The sequence below is a fragment of the Leopardus geoffroyi genome, chromosome A3, assembly GCF_018350155.1.
Source record: "Leopardus geoffroyi isolate Oge1 chromosome A3, O.geoffroyi_Oge1_pat1.0, whole genome shotgun sequence".
In the NCBI taxonomy this organism is placed as follows: domain Eukaryota; kingdom Metazoa; phylum Chordata; class Mammalia; order Carnivora; family Felidae; genus Leopardus; species Leopardus geoffroyi.
In genome coordinates, this window is record NC_059336.1 from 68642202 (window position 1) to 68661207 (window position 19006).

Sequence of the window (19006 nt, forward strand, 5' to 3'; positions counted from 1 at the left end):
AAAACTGCTGAAAGGCCAATAATCAACTCATTTCATCACTTCATTTTCGTAATATGGCCCCACTAGTATTTGGTATTTAGAGGATTTCATATATCTATAGAAAGTCCAAGTTAATGATAATCACAATAATAGTAACAAAGTATAAGTCAATGGTAAGAACAATAGTAATAATAAAAGTAAATGTGTTATTAAGTACTTATAAACACCACACACATTATTAAAAACAGTATTTAGATTAGTTTGTTGCATGCTCAAATTAATCATATGAGCCGATTACTGGCATATTTCCGTTTTACAAGGAAACAGAGACTTAGACAGAAGTTAAACTTGCCAAATATCCACGTTGTTTACATATTATACAAACATCATTTAATTTTGCCAGCTTACCTCCAAACTTTAATTGCATTCATTTATATTTAGTTCAATACCTGGCACACAGTGGGAATTCAACTTAATACAGAAAATAGATTACTTAGATAATAACCAAGATTCAGTAAAACCTACACTAACCCTAAAGACCTATTCACCAAATTTTTTTGGAACTTCCTTAGGTTTTCCTCAGCAGCTTTTTTTCTACGTGAAAAAATACATATGTGTAAAATAACTACATTTCCCATTTAGATAAGAGTATCTTAAGAGCATACTATCATTTTTGCTTTTTCTCAAGGTTTTAAGTGTGTGCATGCTGTGAACACTCAGACAATGCTGGAGAGAAGCAGACACTGTGCTACCCACTTACCTATGTGCCTGGCGAATCTACTGTCAACTGTTGAAAGCAGTAACTGGCCCCTAACATCACCACATCCAAAGGTCTATAATTTCCCTATTAAGCAGCCATCAGATACTGGCTGAGTACTATGTACGTGAAAAATTATGGTTAGGCAGTGACTTTCTGACAACCAGGTCTCATGAGAATACTCTCAGCAAAGAAATGTTGGAAATAACCTGTTTTTCAATTCTTTAGCGGGACAGTTAAGGGGGTTGTAAACTTGAGGTACATATGAGTAGAAGGCCTAATCCATTTCCTTCAAAATACTTGAGATCCTTATAAAATGACAATGAAATTACAATACAATGGAATACAATACAATGAATTACAACTTAGAATACATTTCACTGATAAATACCAAAGCATGACATAAAGAATGTATTCAAGTAAAAAATGTTTAAAGATAAAAAATATATATCTGCAAAAATTAAGACATTGGCAATTATGGAAAATGACTATGCGTTTAACTAAAGGCAAGGAAGAAGAGAACATTCCAGTTGTGGGGAATAGTGTGGCCAAAGACAGTAGTAGCTAAAAGAGACACGTGTACACATGCATGAGTAGATCAGTCCACTAGGAAAAAAAAAGTGTTTATGTAAGGAAATAGTGGCCCTCATTTCTGTTATGCCTTTAATGTACATGAAGAATGTCTGACCTTTAGTGGAACATTGAAGACTAACAGGAAATAACACAAGTGCTTATTTTGCAACCAGAAGTTCCCAATGGCAATTCTACAATTTACATTTTTAGAGAATGAGTTATCATGACTATATGCCATTTTTCTTCATATGTGGTATCTGTTCATGTGACAACACATTTTATAAATAACACATTGTGCCATCCTGTACTCTTCCAAAGGAAATATGCCTGCTGTCCACCCTACTTCTTCCTTGAGATCTCACTGTTATACCCCTCAATAAATTATGCACTATTCCAAGGAATTATACTCACAGTTTTTTGTCTTTTCCTTAAAAAGGCCATGAAAGAGTGAAATCTGTCTAGTAGACCGTTGAACTCCCAGGCCTCTATTCTGAAGTCTCATGGGTGAGCTCACAGTCCTTATTATCATAGAACCTGGGAGGATTTTTTTCACTTATTTGTTAACGCACTGAAATTATCCCTTTATTAGCCTCTTCCCATCCCCACCTTTTCTTCTACTTGGGATATGATATGTCTCACAACAAGCATCACCCTATTATTATCTCCAGTTTTGTTGTCTGGATTTATTTTCAGTCCCTGGCAGGGTATATGAATATCCATGAGATATTTCCATAGACCTGGCAGTGGACTACTCAAGTGCTTCCCTCTGGGAACAAACACTGGAGACGAAGGCTAGGAGTGTCCTCCTCCATTCATACAGCCTGTATGGCAGAATGGCCTGAGAGATAATTTGGGGGCCAGTTTATCATGGCCTGTAAAGAGTTTTACCCAGTAATTGTTTTTATCTGCCTTTTTTCACAAGACCTTGTGTTAGGTACTAGACAAAGATACTGTACTTGCCATCAAAACCTTAAAGTCTAACATAAAATCAGATCCTAATTGTATCAGAGAGTGATAGATTTTCTAAGAAAAGTACAGAGAAGGGGGCAATGGGAGTTCAAAGAAGAGGATTACTTCTTACTGGTGAAGGGTCAATCATGCTTTCTGGAAAAAAAAATGCAGTAATTTATTTCTGTCCTAATAGTTAGGCAGGGAGCACATGACAATAAACCTCTACATCTAGGCACTTAGAGCTATAGAGAATTGGTCAGTATCATCATTCAAACTTTATTTTCTCCTTCCTAGGAGCCGTTCTGTTTAAGTTCACTGCACCTGATTCCAAGGAGCTCAAGTAATGTAAAATAGCTGCTTGATTAAGTTAATTTCAAGGTTTCATTTCTGATATATTGCCTACAACCATTTTATTCATTGTGATAATTGCATAAAAATAACCTAAAAAAATAGTTGAGTAAGTAATAGTGCCACAAGTTCCTTTCCACTACAACATTCTAGTTCTCTCATTTCATCATAAATCTTAAATTTGCCTTACGACACTAACAGCACTTTAGTGAGCATGAAATGTGATTATAATTGTGAAAGTAACTGGAAAAGAAAACATCGGCTTGCTAGATACGTTATTCTAAAAAAGAAATGCATAGGGATGAGGGAATCTCCAATATGGAAATGAAAAGATTTTGAGGATATGAAATTCATTATCTAGTTGCCGAACTTTTTTTCTTTTGTTACTTCTGTGTTGCATTAAACTGTATGCCTCTATTATGAGATAGCCTGTACTTATCCATTTCAAATTTTTTAATACATGCAAAGTAATTAACCTTAAAATAGCTCTAATATTAGATGTCCAAACTGCCCTTTTTCTTATTAGTCATTTTAATTTGTTCAACATGTACTGGGAAACTGACAATAAGGAGTCCAAATTATTATTTAAATAGACTACCATCTGCGCAGAAGAGAGAACTGTCTTGATATGCAATAAAACTCTATAATTTTTTAAATGTATGTGTATTGCTGAGTGGTAGAATACCTGCAGTTCACCCATTATGATCATTTTTTTTAAAGTTTATTTATCTATTTTGAGAAAAGAGAGAGTGCGAGCAGTGGGGGCAGAGACAGAGAGAGAGAGGGAGAGAGAGAAACCCAAACAGGCTCCGTGCTGTTAGTGCAGAGCCCCACACAAGGCTCAAACCCATGAACTGTGAGATCATGACCTGGGCCAAAATCAAGAGTTGACGTTTAACCAGTTGAGCCACCCAGGCGCCCCATCATGATCATGTTAAATAAAAGTGTACTATCATTATTTTGTACATTATAAAAAATATCACCCAATACACAAAATTTTTTTCTTTTCTTCTAGCACTACAGAGATATAATTGACATATAACATTGTGTAAGTTAAGGTTTCCAGTGAGTTGATTTACTTATTTATTGCAAAATAATTACCACCATGTTATTAGCTAACACCTGCATCATGTGACATAATTACCATTTCTTTTTTTGCAGTGAGAACATTTAAAATCCACTTAGCAACTTTCAAGTATATAATACAGTATTACTAACTGTAATCACCATGCTGTACATTAGATCCCCAGAACTTACTCATCATAACTGTAAATGCATACTTTTTTTTTTTAATGTTTATTTACTTTTGAGACAGAGACAGAATGCGAGTGGGTTAGGGGCAGAGAGAGAGGTAGACACGGATCTGAAGCAGGTGATGCACACGGGCACTTGTACCCCAATGTTTATAGCAGCACTTTCAACAATAGCCAAATAATGGAAAGAGCCTAATGTCCATCAAATGACGAATGGATAAAGAAATTGTGGTTTATATACACAATGGAATACTATGTGGCAATGAGAAAGAATGAAATATGGCCTTTCGTAGCAATGTGGATGGAACTGGAGAGTGTTAATGCTAAGTGAAATAAGTCATAGAGAGAAAGACAGATACCATATGTTTTCACTCTTACGTGGATCCTGAGAAACTTAACAGAAGACCATGGGGGAGGGGAAGGAAAAAAAAAAGGTTAGAGAGGGAGGGAGCCAAAACATAAGAGACTCTTAAAAACTGAGAACAAACTGCAGGTTGATGGGGGATGGGAGGGAGGGGAGGGTGGGTGAGGGGTACTGAGGAGGGCACCCGTGGGAATGAACACTGGGTGTTGTATGGAAACCAATTTGACAATAAATTTCATATTAAAAAGAAACCCAAACAGATCTGAAGCAGGATCCAGGCTCCAAGCTGTCCGCATAGAGCCCAATGCAGGGCTCAAAGTCACGAGCTGTGAGATCATGACCTGAGCTGAAGTTGGCTGCTCAACCGACTGAGCCACCCAGGTTCCCCTTAATTTTTTTTTTTTTTTGAAATGCATACTCTTTGACCTATGTGTTCTTTTACCCCCTCATCTGACAGCTCCTGGTACCTACTTGTCTCTGTTCCTCTGAGTTTTGCTTTTTTAGATTCCACATATAAGTGACATTATGCATATTTGCCTTTCTCTGTGTGACTTATTTCACTTAACATAATAACTTTAGGATCCATCCATATTGTCACAGCAGGATGTCCTTTCTCATAGCTCAATAATATTCCATTTACATATGGGAGTTCAGTTATCCCTTGAAGAATTTGTTTTCATTTCCTTTGAATATATACCCAGAAGTGGGATTGATGGATCGTACAGTAATTCTGTTTTAATTATCTTGAGGAACCACCATACCATTTTCCATAGTGGCTGTACCAACTTACATTCCCACCAACAGTACTATATAAATATGCTCTTTCCTCCTCAAACCTCTAGTTATTAATTTTAGCATCCATTGATGATTGTTGCCTGAATCGTCAGTTTTTGCTATTTGAATCATCAGTATTTACTATGATGGTGGCCAAGTGGTGCATTTCTTCTCTATTTATCAATTGGCATTTTATTTAAAAAAGAGTTTTTTCATTTATCTATGTATAATTTTTTTAAAGAATCAATTCTCTTTTTTTAATGTTTATTTATTTATTTTGAGAGAGAGAGAGAGAGAGAGAGAGAGAGAGAGAGAGAGAAAGTGTGAGCAAGCACATAAAACAGGGGAGAGGCAGAGAAAGAGGGAGAGATAGAGAGTCCCAAGCAGGCTCTGTGCTGTCAGCACAGATCCTGATGCGGAACTCGAACACATGAGCTGTGAGATCATGACCTCAGCCAAAATCAAGAGTTGCATGCTTAACTGACTGAGCCACCCAGGTGCCCCTATAAAATTTTTTCAGTTTGGATTCATGGACTCATTTTAGTTAGGTAAGTTCTATTTTGTGTGACCACAGAAATGTACCATTCAGATCTTTAACAAGAATCTGTTCTGAGGATGTGGGTGTCTGACAGCTTCCAGTTGCTGCCCCTGAAGACCTGCTCACTGTATGTTCTGCCAAAGCCTTGCTTCCATAGGGCTGCTCCTGGTCAGTGCTGGGCATAGGTACTATAGTTGGGGTGTTTATGCCCAGTACTAAATTCTCGTAACTATGCAGTCTTCTTCTGGGCTGGACATGAGCCTGGACAAGACTTTCTCAGAGCTTCACTGCAGTATGAGACTTTCCATCCACCTCCCTTCCATCTCCCCTTCACAGGAGTCAGTTTTTCACTGCATGTGGGGTTCTCCCTGCCTACCTCTGCTCTGTCTCTTCTTTATCCTTCCTAGGTACTTCCCCTAATAAACTATTGCACTTTTAATTCTGTATTACTGTTTCTCGGAAGACATATTCTTTTACTGTCATTATTTATTCTGGTGTTTGAATAATCCCAGATTTGTCCAGTAGGAGATATTTCAAGCTGGCTTCTACGTTCTCTTTTCTTTATCTTTTTATTTAGAAAGAATTTCAGATTCACACAGAAGCTCAAAATATAATATAGAGAGTTCGTGCGCTAGAGCCTTCACTCAGCTTCCTTCAAGGATAACATATTCCATAACCATAATACAATTATCAAAATCATAATACTGGTAATGGCATACTAAATATACTGCACCCCTTCTTCAGATTTTACTTGTTTTCCCACGCATTTATGTGTATGTGTGCGAGGGTGAAGGATTCTATGAAATATAGATTTGTTTAAGCACTACCGCAATACAGATCCAGAACTGTCTGATCAGCTTCAAGAAACTCCCTTGGGCTATTCTTTTGCAGTTCTAGTATCCTTCCAACAACCCTGACCCCTGGAAACCATTGATATTTTCTCCATCACTGTAATGTTGCCATTTTGAAAATGTTACATAAATTGAATTACATAGTATGTAACCTTTTGAAATTTGATTTTTCTTTCATTCATTTAATGCCAATGAGATCCATCTAAGTAGTTGCATATATCAACCGTTCTTTCCTCTTAATTGTTGAGTAGTATTCCATGGGATGGATATGCCACATTTTGTTTATCCATTCACCCATTGGAGGGCATTCATGCTGTTTCTGCTTTGGGACTATTTCAAATAAAGCTTCTAAGAACATCTACTTGCAGGTTTTTGGAATGTGATCTTACATTTTCAGTTTTGAGTAAATACCAAGGAATTATATGGTAATATGACAAGCATATGTTTAACTTTATAAGGAAGTATAAATATATATTTCACCATCTTTCAATTTTTTTAGTCCTTTTCTCATTTATTTGGAGGAGCACTTCATATATTTTGTATTCCAGTCATGTGATAATTAGGTTTTGCAAATAGCTTCTTCTAACTGGTTACCTTTTTTTTCTTTTAACTTGTTAAATGGTGTATTTGGGCCGACTAAAATAATTAATCTACTTACACTCACCACTTTTTAATTATGTTTTATCTTTTCTGTGTCTTGGTGAAGAAATTCTTCTCACAAAGGTATTTCCTTAAGTTATATTCTAACATTCACATTTAGGTTATACAATCACTTTAAACTGATTCTTGTTATTATATGAACAAATTCTATTTTACCTGTATGTCTTATATTATTCTACAACAATTTTCAAAATCCTTTCACCAATTAACTGTGATACCATTTATTTCATAGGTCAATTTTTCATATATGTGAGACTTATGTTATTGGGCTTTCTATTCTATTTGTTTATTAATCTACTCTTCTATCAATGACCCCCCTCTTCATTAAAATGGGTTTATAATAAGATTTATTAAAAAGCAAGTCCTCCTACTCTGTTCTTCTTCAGGAATGTCTTGTTATTCTTGAATTTTTTTCATATTAATTCTAGAATCAGCTTGTTCAATTTCATTAAAATCCCTGTCAGGATTTCTTTGGATTTTTATTGAACATATAGATTACTTTAATGAGAATTGCTACTTCTATGATATTGAAACTATTAATGGACATGATATTTCTTTTTTATGTAGGTCATCTTTAATGTCTTTCAATAAAGTTTTATGATTTTCTCCATAAAAATCATGAGCATCTTTATTTATACTTATTGTGATAATTCTTTTATATTTGGTGCTAACAATGATAGATATGCTTCTAATGTTTAGATTATTATGATTTGCTGTAGGGTTTTTAAATATACTTTACTAGGAAAAGAAAATTTCTCTTGGTAGCTTCTTTAATTTTTTCTTTTCTACTCATGAATTGGTGTTAAATTCTATAGAATGCTTTTTTTTAGCAAATATTGAGATGATCATGTGTATTTTCTCTTTTAATCTGTTTATATGGTAAATTACATTAAAAGATCCTTAAAGCTAAATTCAACTCTTCATTCCCAGGATAAAACCAACATAATTTTAAAATGTATTCCTAGATACAGTAGCTAATATTTTGTTTAGGAGTTTTGCTTCAATATTCATGAGTGATATTGGCCTAAATTTTCCTTTTCAGTAAGTTCTTTTCTGTTTTGGTTTCAATGTCATATTAGCCTCATATAAAATTAAATTCTCCTTCTTTCTATTCTCAGTGCCTGAGTCAGCCTCAGTGTGACTACACTTTAGACAGGTTTATTCTTCAGTATTGGCCCCTGTCCTTCCTTTTTCTAAAGCAATTGCTTTAGAAAGGTACAACTGTAAATTCTCTCCCTACCCCTTTGAGCTGTAAATTCTCTGCAACCCAAAAATGTCTTTTTCAAGAACCAGAGAGCTATTTCTTTGAAACAAAATAAATAATAAACTTATATCGATACTTCTTTAGTCATCAATTTTCAACATTTATAGTTAATCTATGCAAATTCCCCAGTACCATTTACTCATATCACTTTTCTGGTCTTCTCAAAAAATTGTATCAATTTTGGAGAGGTAAAACTTATGAAACTCTTGTTAATATGGCCAAACATCAAGTTATCTCCATATTCTGCTACTTCTCTCTCTCTCTCTCTTTTCTTTTGGATCATATCTCTAGAGTCTTCCAACCTTGTGTTCCTTCTTGTCTGGTTGCTTTTTAGGTCTGATGCACAAGTGGTATCCTGGGTGGGTCTTCTCTTTCCCTGCATCTGGAGAATTCCTCTCCCCAATCCTCTGCATCAGGGACCCTGGTTCTTAGGACCTGTACTTTCTCTTCCTTGACTTGCAATAGCTCTGCCAAAGGCATAGCCACAACTTCAATCAGGAAAATTTTATTTTATCTTCCATAATTTCTCTAAGGAAAGGTTCTTGAAACAAAGAGGAAACTAATTCCAATATTGCCTATTGATCTATGAAATAAGCTTAGGGGGAATTTCATTTGCATATCTTACTCAGGGGCTCTGCCACTATGTATCAGCTCATTAGCCATCCATTGCTTCCCTCTGCCCTGGGCATGTGTATTTCAGACTGGGTTTAAATTGATCATTTCCTTCTTCAACTCACTCCAGTTCTAATATTAATCACAACTAGAACCATCATATTGTGAAATTATAAAAACAAAGTGAAGGGAGTCAATATTTAGTGAATATCCACTATGACCCACTCTACTACGTACTTTACATCCACTATAAATGATTATATCATCAAACAATCCTACTAAGTAGGTATTATTTTAGGGGCACCTGGGTGGCTCACTCAGTTGAACATCTGACTCTTGATTTTGGCTTAGGTTATGATCCAGGGTCATGGAATCAATCCTCTCATTGGACTCCATACTGAGCGTGGAGCCTGCTTAAGATTCTCTCTCTTTCCCTCTCATCACCCCTCCCTTTGCCCCTCCCCCACATACATGTGCATGCTCACTCTCTCTCTCTCTAAAAGTAGGTATTACTCTAATTCTCTAATTTTTCTAACTAGAAACTATGGGCATAAGGAACAGGGTCTTACAGATAGTAAGTTGTGGTCCAAATATTACAATATGTTTCTATTACTTTAAAGCCCATGTTTTATCCTTTTCATAGCCTTGCATCAAGGTCAGCTTGAAGTAAAAGACTTTAATTTCCCGAGTAACCTCTTGAGGTCTGACTAATTTTACAATCTGCTCATGACTTCTTATGGGAGAACTCTGTACCCGATGAATGAAATGAACCTTAATTTCCTTGCCTGAGCAAATGGAAAAGTTATAATTCAGTTTGTAAAGACTACAAGAGAACTCGAGAAAAATCTCTGACAAATACACCCCCCCCCACACACACACACCACCTTATCCCACAAAGCAATTTATTATAGTGGAGTTGAATGGGATCTTCTTTCTGTTCTAAGGGCAGAAACAAAGATACATGGTAGATTCTGCCTGTTGTAGATTAGACATGGTAGATTAGACTTATGTTCTCTTCTTGTCTTGTGTTTACATCATGAAAAATATTAATAATCAATCTTCAAGTTATTATAAAAATTTCAGTGAGTAAGGTAGGAGCCAAAAAAGAAAAATCCTAAAAGTATTAGTGCTGTCTATAAGTATTGTTAGATTAATATATACTAATGCTTATTTTCCCAAGGCTTTCATTGATAAGTAAATATATTAAAATATACATATATGTTTCTTAGCAAAAATAATTATTTTTAAAGCATAAATGATTTTATTAGTGAACTTACTCCTCAGTTTCTGGAAAGGCCAAGAAACACATTACTAAATAAGCATTCTCTTTTCATTCAAATCTCTCCCCTAATGCCCTATACTTCTTTGGCAATGAAATTGCTGGTACTTTTGGCACCTTCAACAAGTTCAATAAGATAATTAACTGGGCCCACTTCTCCTACTAAATAATAATTTTATATAAGTTTTTTAATGTTTCTTTTTGAGAGACAGAGAGAGACAAAGTGTAAGCAGGGGAGAGGCATAGAGAGAGAGGGAGACACAAAATCCCAAGCAGGCTACAGGCTCCAAGCTGTTGGCACAGAGCCCCATGCAGGGCACGAACCCAGGAACCCCAAGATCATGACCTGAGCCAAAGGTGGAGGCTTAACCAACTGAGCCACCCAGGCACCCCTAACTAATAATTTTCTCAGAGATGAGTGAATTAAGAATGAGAAACTAAGTTGACTACCCACATTTGGTTTTAGTTTTTGGTGGAGAAATAAGAAATATCTAAATGGCCTTTTGACCTACCTCCTCTTTATTTAGGTAACAAAATCAAATCGTCTAGGTTGCGATGCATTGCCTAAAAAATGCACATCAAGTTCACGTTGTTTAACTATGAAGGAAAGGAAAACACAGACACACACACAAATGCACAGATGTGCAGACACACACACACACCGAGGATTTAAGTCAACTGAAACTTGTAAAGTCAAAAATATATTTTAACAGAATTTTTCATAAGATGGAGATTATAGTTACAGGAAGTACAGATGTTTACTCAATTTAGTAAGAACAATCATTCTATAGTTTTGCTACTATTGTCTTAAAATTTCATAATTTTTAAACATTCTATTAGTGTGCCTGTATTTGATAATCTAATCTCAATTTTTCTAAGAATAAAATGTTCTTTTTACTCAAAAGTGAAATTAACTTTGGAAGTAAATAGAGATATATATACCTCACATTCAATTTATCTTTATTAAAAGATATTAATTTTTAAGACATGACTATGACTTTGGCCACTAAGAAATGTTACATTTATGTCCTGCTTTAAATCTTCAATCAATCTCTCCCATCTGTCAAATTTTTATAGCTACTAAAAGATAAAGGCTCTGTTGCTATGGTAATTATTCTATTACCTAGGTGACAGTGTTCCAATGATGTCATTGTTAGTGATCTAACTCATAAAACATTTTTTAGTTTTAGTATAGTTACACAAGGGGGAACATTACCAATGATACAAAATCAAGAGGGTCAGAAGAATGCTGCTCTTCTTAATAAACAGGGTACTCACAAATGAAAATTAGAAGGTGAACGCTCAAATGAATTTCTCCAATTATCTCTGCTTTTAGTTGGGTCAATGCCCTCATCAGCATTTTACAAAGCTGAATGAAAAAGAAGAGTTTGTAGAGAAAGATAAAAAGAAAGCAAGGTGTTCTAGGGGAAGAATTGTGGAAATGGCATCCCATTGAAAAAATGTATTTCCTTAACTCTTTTCAGTTGAATCTCAGGCTTGATCATTGGCAAGGGGAAAAAATGCTGTGTGCTTTCATTTTAGTGTCATAATCTACTCCCTTAACCAGAGAGCTGTGTACAAAGAAATGCAGAGAAAGGTATAAAGGAGGAATTGGAAACAGGAAATTAAGTGGAGAAGATAGCAAAAAAGATCAGAAACTGAGTTGTCGGTCACTATTCAGATTATGATAAAAGAGGAATTAGGGGGAAAAAAGGTAGCAAGAAGGGTGGATAAGAGTTTGAAAAGTTTGTCCAACTTCAGTTGGACTTGTTAAGAGGTGACTCCCCTGTGCTGATGCTATCTCCTTCTTATTTAAAAGACTTTCAGATGTTGGCAAAGACATAAAGCATGCCACTCTCCAATATTACCTAACAGATGACAGGGAAAGTATCCATTGAGTTCAGAGGATTCCATAGGCATCCACGCTCTAATGACTCTAGGTGAATTATTACCCATCAAAGAAAAATGAAACCAACATCTCCTTTATAAAGGTAGTAAAGCCAATTCTTGAAAATCCTTTTTTCTCTTTTCCTCTTATCACATCTTCTACATATTTGCCTACCCTATTCTCTCATACTGTAAGACTTGAATTAAGCTTGAAGAGAATGAAGAAATCCTAGTAGTCTATTTTATAGGTAAGGCAAAGGTTCAGAGAGTTTCATTGACTGATGCAATGATAGAAACTCAGAGTTGGAAGAAAAGTGTATAGTATTTAGTGGACTCATACCAATTCAATTCCTGAATGCTTGCCAACATCCTCTAGACTCTTGTTTTGACACCTCAATGTAGAAGAATTCACTACAGCTGGAGGCAGTCCATTCCATTTTGGCCAAGTTGACATAATTCATTGAGGGCAATATTACATAAGCCTGTGAAAACTTCATCTGTTAGTCTCCCCTACTGCTAAAATTTTTTAGCAGGAGCATAAAGAGAGCAAAACTATTTCCAAAGCTCATGTGGCAGAACTCCAGACATCATGGTATTTGGGCTGGTGTTGGGAGGATGGGTTTGGGGGAGAGCAAATGCTCCTGCAGACCCCACAAATCACACAACCATGGGCTACTGCCCTCCTTATTTATGTGTAAGGCCAGTTTAGGGTTTTCGTCTCCCTTGGGATGTACACTCTGTGTACATATGCATTTTCTGGCAACAGTATGAATCAGGCAGAATAACCTAATGATAAACCACAAGCTCAACCAGGGAAGCAACAGCTGCTGAGGCATCACCTCACTTTGTGAAAATTGGTAATGGACCTATTAATTGTGGTATTTTAGGCAACTCCCAGAGCAAACATAAAGCCATTCCACAATTAATAATTTGTCTTTATTCAATTAACAGTTTCATGTGTCTTGTTCTTAATATGTATTACACAACTTGACATTGCACCTAGGAGAGAGTTTTTACAAGAAAATGTGGTATGTGAATAATATTACCCCGTTGGTTTTAGATTCTAACAGGTTTCTTTCTCTCCCCTAAGGGACGGGGAAGGAAATACCAAAGGCTGGAATGTAAATGTCTAAAACCCAAAATAACTTGTCAGATTAAACCACCAACATCATAAATCAAGCTCATTAACAGCAACTGATAAAGCTTATCTGCCTCACATCACCAGGGAGGCACTTGCTAGCAGGGCCTTTGCAGAGAGAATTTTCAGTAGATATCATTAGAGCTCAGTGAAATAGCCATCTACAGGAACAGCTTGCAGCACTAGCTTCCATATCATAATTACAGAAATGATTACAGTAGCAAATATTAAAAACTGTGCAGTTATGCATAATTTCTACAACATGCAATCTAATTTGCCAGCAGTAAAAACAGTAATAAAAGCATTGCCCGGTGATGGGACAAAGCAATTTTCAGTCAAGATGCCTAAAAATAACATACGTTTTCTTGGAGCTGGATTCATTGTTAACATGGTATGCTTAGCATCCTGCTTGAGGGAGCTTAATCAAGACCAGGGCAGTAACCATGTTAACTAATGCATGATACTAATAGACTTTCCATACAAAATAGTAAGACTTCTGGCTTCCATGGATAGCTACAGTTTTGGTAAAGGCTATCCATAGAGGATAATAAAGTCTCAGAAGGAAGGGGCCCCTTCCTTTATCCACTTACATCAACATTCCTTATTCCTTTGAACCCCCATTTCCCTCCCTGGAGCTTCATGCTTCTTTTAGCATTCACCTGTCTCTCTTCTTATCCTACTTATTTGTATCCATATCAGTACCCCTGTTAATTTAAGCTCTTAGATGGAAGAGACTATAACTGATTCATATTCTTAATCTTTTCCTCCCCAGGGAATCCATCCCTGTGCTAAGCACAAAGTAAATGATACACAAGTTTGTCAAATTAAATTGATGGACTTGAGGTGTCAAGTTGTACAATATAAATCCAACATCACTCAGAAACGTCACAGTAAAGAAAACATAGTCTGCTATATCTGAGCCCTGGCAGGATTAAGTTTGCTCATTTAAAGCAATAATTTTCAACCCTGGCTGTAAGGCTTTAAGAAAAACCTAGTTGCTAGGTACTACTCCAGAATATTTTAAAATCAGAATTTCCAATAGTGGGATCTGGGCATAGGGATTTTTAAATATGCCCAAGAAGGAGCCAGGGTTGAGTCTCGCTGATTTAAAAGGTATGAGTAAACACACACTGAATGTAAACACGGAAAATATTTGATTCACTAAAGGTAAAGAACTAGTTTCCTTTGCTGTGTGTCTTTGGGCATATGCTTCATACTCAGGGCTACATTTGGTTCCTCTATAAAACGAAGGGAGTTAATGATACATAAAGTAATCCCTGAATTACTTTTCATAACCAAACTGTGTAAGTACAAAACAATGCCAACACCAGCATCACCAGGTCAGTGAGTCAGTTATGAGTCAACTCCCAATAGTGGAGAATGGAAGTTCATATACTTTAAAAATTCTCTAAGTCATAACTTCTCTTTGGACAAGGATGATAGGAGGATGACCTTTCTGGTTTGTTCTTAGAATACAAGATAAGCAATGAAAAACTGTTTTCAAAAAGCAGGGTCATCAAGATCTTGATTGTTAAATATCATTCTCCAACACAAGGAACCAGAACTCCTTGGAGAAATGACTAATTCTAGGGCAGGGGAAGAGATTATACAAGCTGAGCTTGGAACACCCTGTAGGGTCATACAGTAATGAAAGTGTTAAAAAAGCAAAATGATTTGGGCATGCTAAAGGGAACAGGAGCCCACTGAAAGAATTCCCAACGGCCAAACATGAAACAATTTGATGAACAAAATAAGACGATATTAGATTAAAACCCGAGTATAAGATAGATATCCATGAGTCCATATGGACATAAATGTTTGAATAAATAAATAAATGGGGGCAGAGAGACAAATCCTCCTTAGAGAAGAATTCCAAATAGTGTACACAGATATCTCCTACTCCAGGAGGTGAGGCATAATGTTCCTTACGTTGGATGTGAGCTATACTTAGCAACTTCTTCCAAAGAACAGAGTATGGAAAGGAAGAATAATCACTTTACAGTGGAAAATCATGGCAGATACTACCTTAAAAGTGATTATGGTTAACATCATCAGTGAGAGGTCATGTTGCTATCACAAATTCCCTGATAGGATACCACAATTCCACTTCACTTCTATGGTCTTTATTTCTCCCAAACCCATAACCCCAAAGTGATCATGAGAAAAACGGACAAACCCAAGCTGAAGAATATTGTATAGAATACCTGAACAATACTCCTCAAATGCTCGAGATCATGCAAACTGAGAATGACTGAGCAACTGTCACAGAGTAGGGAAGGCATGATGATTAAATACAGTGGTATCTTGAATTGTACCCAAGAACAGAAAACAGACATTTGTGGAAAAACTAGTGAGTTTAGTTTAGTAAAGTCTGTAGTCAATAGCAACATGCCAATGTTAATTTCTTACTTTTTACAAATATAAAATATAAAAATAAACATTAGGGAAACTGGATGATGGATACATTGGAACTCTCTGTGCTATCTTTGTATACCTAAAAATATTCTTAACTTTATTACAAATTGTACATAGAAAGAACATATAGGCATGAAAAGAAAATATAATTATAAAAATTTCTTATCTTTTGATTAAATATATTTAAAATGTTCTCAGACATAAAAAAAACTTTGCTACTGTTTCCCTGTTTGGTCAATAATGAAAAATACATTTAATATATTATGTATTCAACTTTAGTAATTTGCATTTCTCATTAAATCAGTCTGGACTTAAAATCTCCAGACAGAATTAGCAAAATGTACATTGTACTTGACATGGTATCAGAATGCCTTCCTGCACTACTTACCAGGAACCTTTAACGGAAAGCACATTTCCTCATGTAAGAAATAAACCATGTCAGGTACATCTAATCAAGGGCCCAGAGGAGTATCAACTTTTTTTTCTTTAATTTTTTTAATGTTTATTTATTTTTGAGAGAGAGAGACAGAGTGAGAATGGGGGGACAGAGAGAGAGAGGGAGATACAGAATCTGAAGCAGGCTCCAGGCTCTGAGCTGTCAGCACAGAGCCTGATGCGGGCCTCGAACTCACAAACTGTAAGATCATGACCTGAGTTGAAGTTGGGTACTTACCCAAATGAGCCATTCAGGCTCCCCAAGGAGTGTCAGTTCTGAATGAACTCACTGTATGGCTGCAATGTGATGTGAACACTTCATAATGACTCACACAGTGTATTTTTCTTGGGGTCTAAATTTTATTCAAGAGCAGAACAGCACTCATGCTTACTAGTGAATGTTTAGCATCCTTTTGCTGTTTAATTTTACAAAATTAAAATTTCTCCAAGCAATAAGGAAATCTGTTAGCCAAAGATGTGATGTTTAAATAAATACAAATTAGAAATTCCAGTTGCTGATTTTTTCTGGTTTTACTTACTAAATGTTTTTGGGATGTGGCCTTTCCACTCATTTTATTCGTATAGTCTCGTCTTTTAATGGGTCTTTCTCTGCAATATTCTTCTGCTTCTTCCCCATCTCTAGTATATCCATTTCATTCTACCCAGAGTGGTCCATTCTAAGTTGCAAATATGACTTTGCCACTTCCCTCAGTAAAACTCTCTCATAGTTACCTGATTATTATATGTTAAGTTCAAACTTCTCATCATGGCACACCAACTGTCCAGTGCATGGCCACAGCTAACCTTCTAGAAGCTGTGCAAAGGAAGCTGTATACTTTCCCATTAGAAGAAGTTATGCTCTAATATTACTGAAGTAGTTATTTTCTATACACACCCTACAGCTATATGCTTTAGTGGCTTCCCTCTTGTGGTTCGTTTTTTCCCCTTCTTTAAATGGTAAATCTTTCATTATATTTCAGTAGTCATTGGAGGTGTCCTCTCCTCTATGAGGTTTTCCTTAATAATACTTTTCCAATCATCTTCATTCCCCTGAAAACAAGCACTGTCTCAGTGTTCTGTTTCTATGTCACTTGATATACCACTATCCTAACAGCCACCCAACCCCCTTTGCCCTGCACTGTACAAGTGTCTTGCTTTCCACTAGCTGTAAGCATCCTTCTTACTCATCTTTGTGTCCTGGGGAAAAGCAAAGGGTCTGTATACAGAAGACACTAAAAATGTTACTGAGCAGCTATAAACAGAAATTCCTGCTCATTTAAATTAAAATAAATATCGCTCAAGGGACTAATTATGGAGTCACAGTATATCTGCAGGGCTAGATTTCTGCATTACCTCTCTTCACACACCCCCTCTCTGTAATCAACAAGGGTTCCAACCTGTATTACCTGCCAGCTTTTTCCACTTAGTGTCAATCTCACATTTGTATTTCTACCCGGCTGTCTGAGAGGCGTCTTTAAAAAGATCCATTTTTATAATTCTTTTTCTGCTTCTTTCACCATGCTCTTGTAAATGAGATCTTCATTTGTCTATATGCTAGGTTCTATCTTGTGAGCTCAGCATACAAAATCAAGTAAGATAAATTCCTGACCTCAGGGAGCTTATAGTTTGATAATGAATTACATGGAGGGAGTTAAGCACCAGATGCCACTGGAGAAGAGGGGCAGAAATCCTAAATCAAGGAAGGTTTTTTCAAGAAGATGGTGCTTAAGCCAGGATTTGAAGGATAAATAGAAGGTACTAGCTGAGGAAGGAGGTGAATGGCATCACAGGAGAAAAGAAAAACAGCTGGGAAGGGGCTCCAAGGGAAGGAGTGGTGGCCAGAGGTAGCTCAATATGTTTGCAGATCTTAAAGCAGTTGATATACATGGGATCAGGATGCATATGAGATGGTGCAAGGAGATTAGTGCAGAGGTAAACTCTGAAAGCCCTGTGACTAAGATTAGGTATTTGAATTTGAAGCTTGCAGAAACCAGAGAAAACTAAAGAACTGTAATCACATTTATGTATTATAAAGGTCTCTGCAGATCCTGAGTTGGGCGGGGGGAGGTGGAGAGGAGAGGAGTAGGCATAGAGAAGACAAGTTATATGGCAGCTACAATTATTCAGTCAAGACACTAAAAGCATGAGTAAAAAAAAAATGGTAAAGGGTGTAGAAAGTAGGGAAAAGGTAAAATTTAGAGCATGTGGTCACTAGGGGGTGAGCAAATGGGAGGTGTCCAAGATGACTGTCAGGTTTCAGATGTGGACAATGGGGTCAATTGGTGTTCTTATTTCCAAAGAGAGGGAACAAAGGAGGAGGAACAGGTCTGAGGAAAAAGATAACATCAGGCTTTAAACATGTTTGGATTAAGTGTACATTTATCTTGATGAACACTGAGTGATATATAGAACTGTTGAATCACTATATTATAAACCTGAAACTAATTTAACACTGTATGTTAACTACACTGGAAGTTAAAAAAAATGTTTGGATTAAGATCCATCTGGGCATTCAAGCAGAAAAAGCAGTTGGATACTTTCTAGGTTTAGTCACGTGGTCCAATTAAAAATAACTCATTGAGAAGCTATGCATTTAGGTAAGACCACCCCCTACCCAACAGTGGAGAGGAAAAAACAAAAAAGGGAAGGAGAGCTAAGGATGTAGACCTGATGAACACCAAGATTTAAGGAAAGAGAACAGAGTGTGGTGAGAAGGCAAAAACAGAGAAAACCAGGACATAGTACATTAGGATCCAAAATGTAAATATAAATAGCAGTTTTGAAAATGGAAGATGTGTAGCCAACAGTGTCAGAGATCACAGAAAAGTTAAATAAGTAAAGGCTAAAACTATTCCCCAGTGACATAATATTTTAACCATTTATTGGTTTGTATAAAAAAATAGTAAGCATTATTCAAATTTTGAGATT

The 19006-nt window shown here is 36.2% G+C and overlaps 1 long non-coding RNA gene across 1 annotated transcript in view; it reads left to right on the top strand.

The window, feature by feature from the left end:
- The first annotated feature begins 2546 nt into the window (after window positions 1-2546).
- Window positions 2547-19006, top strand: part of LOC123579693 — a 28583-nt gene continuing 12123 nt past the window's right edge. The window contains exon 1 of the long non-coding RNA XR_006702899.1: window positions 2547-2600. This is a non-coding gene — a long non-coding RNA (uncharacterized LOC123579693). The remainder of the gene's footprint in view (window positions 2601-19006) is intronic.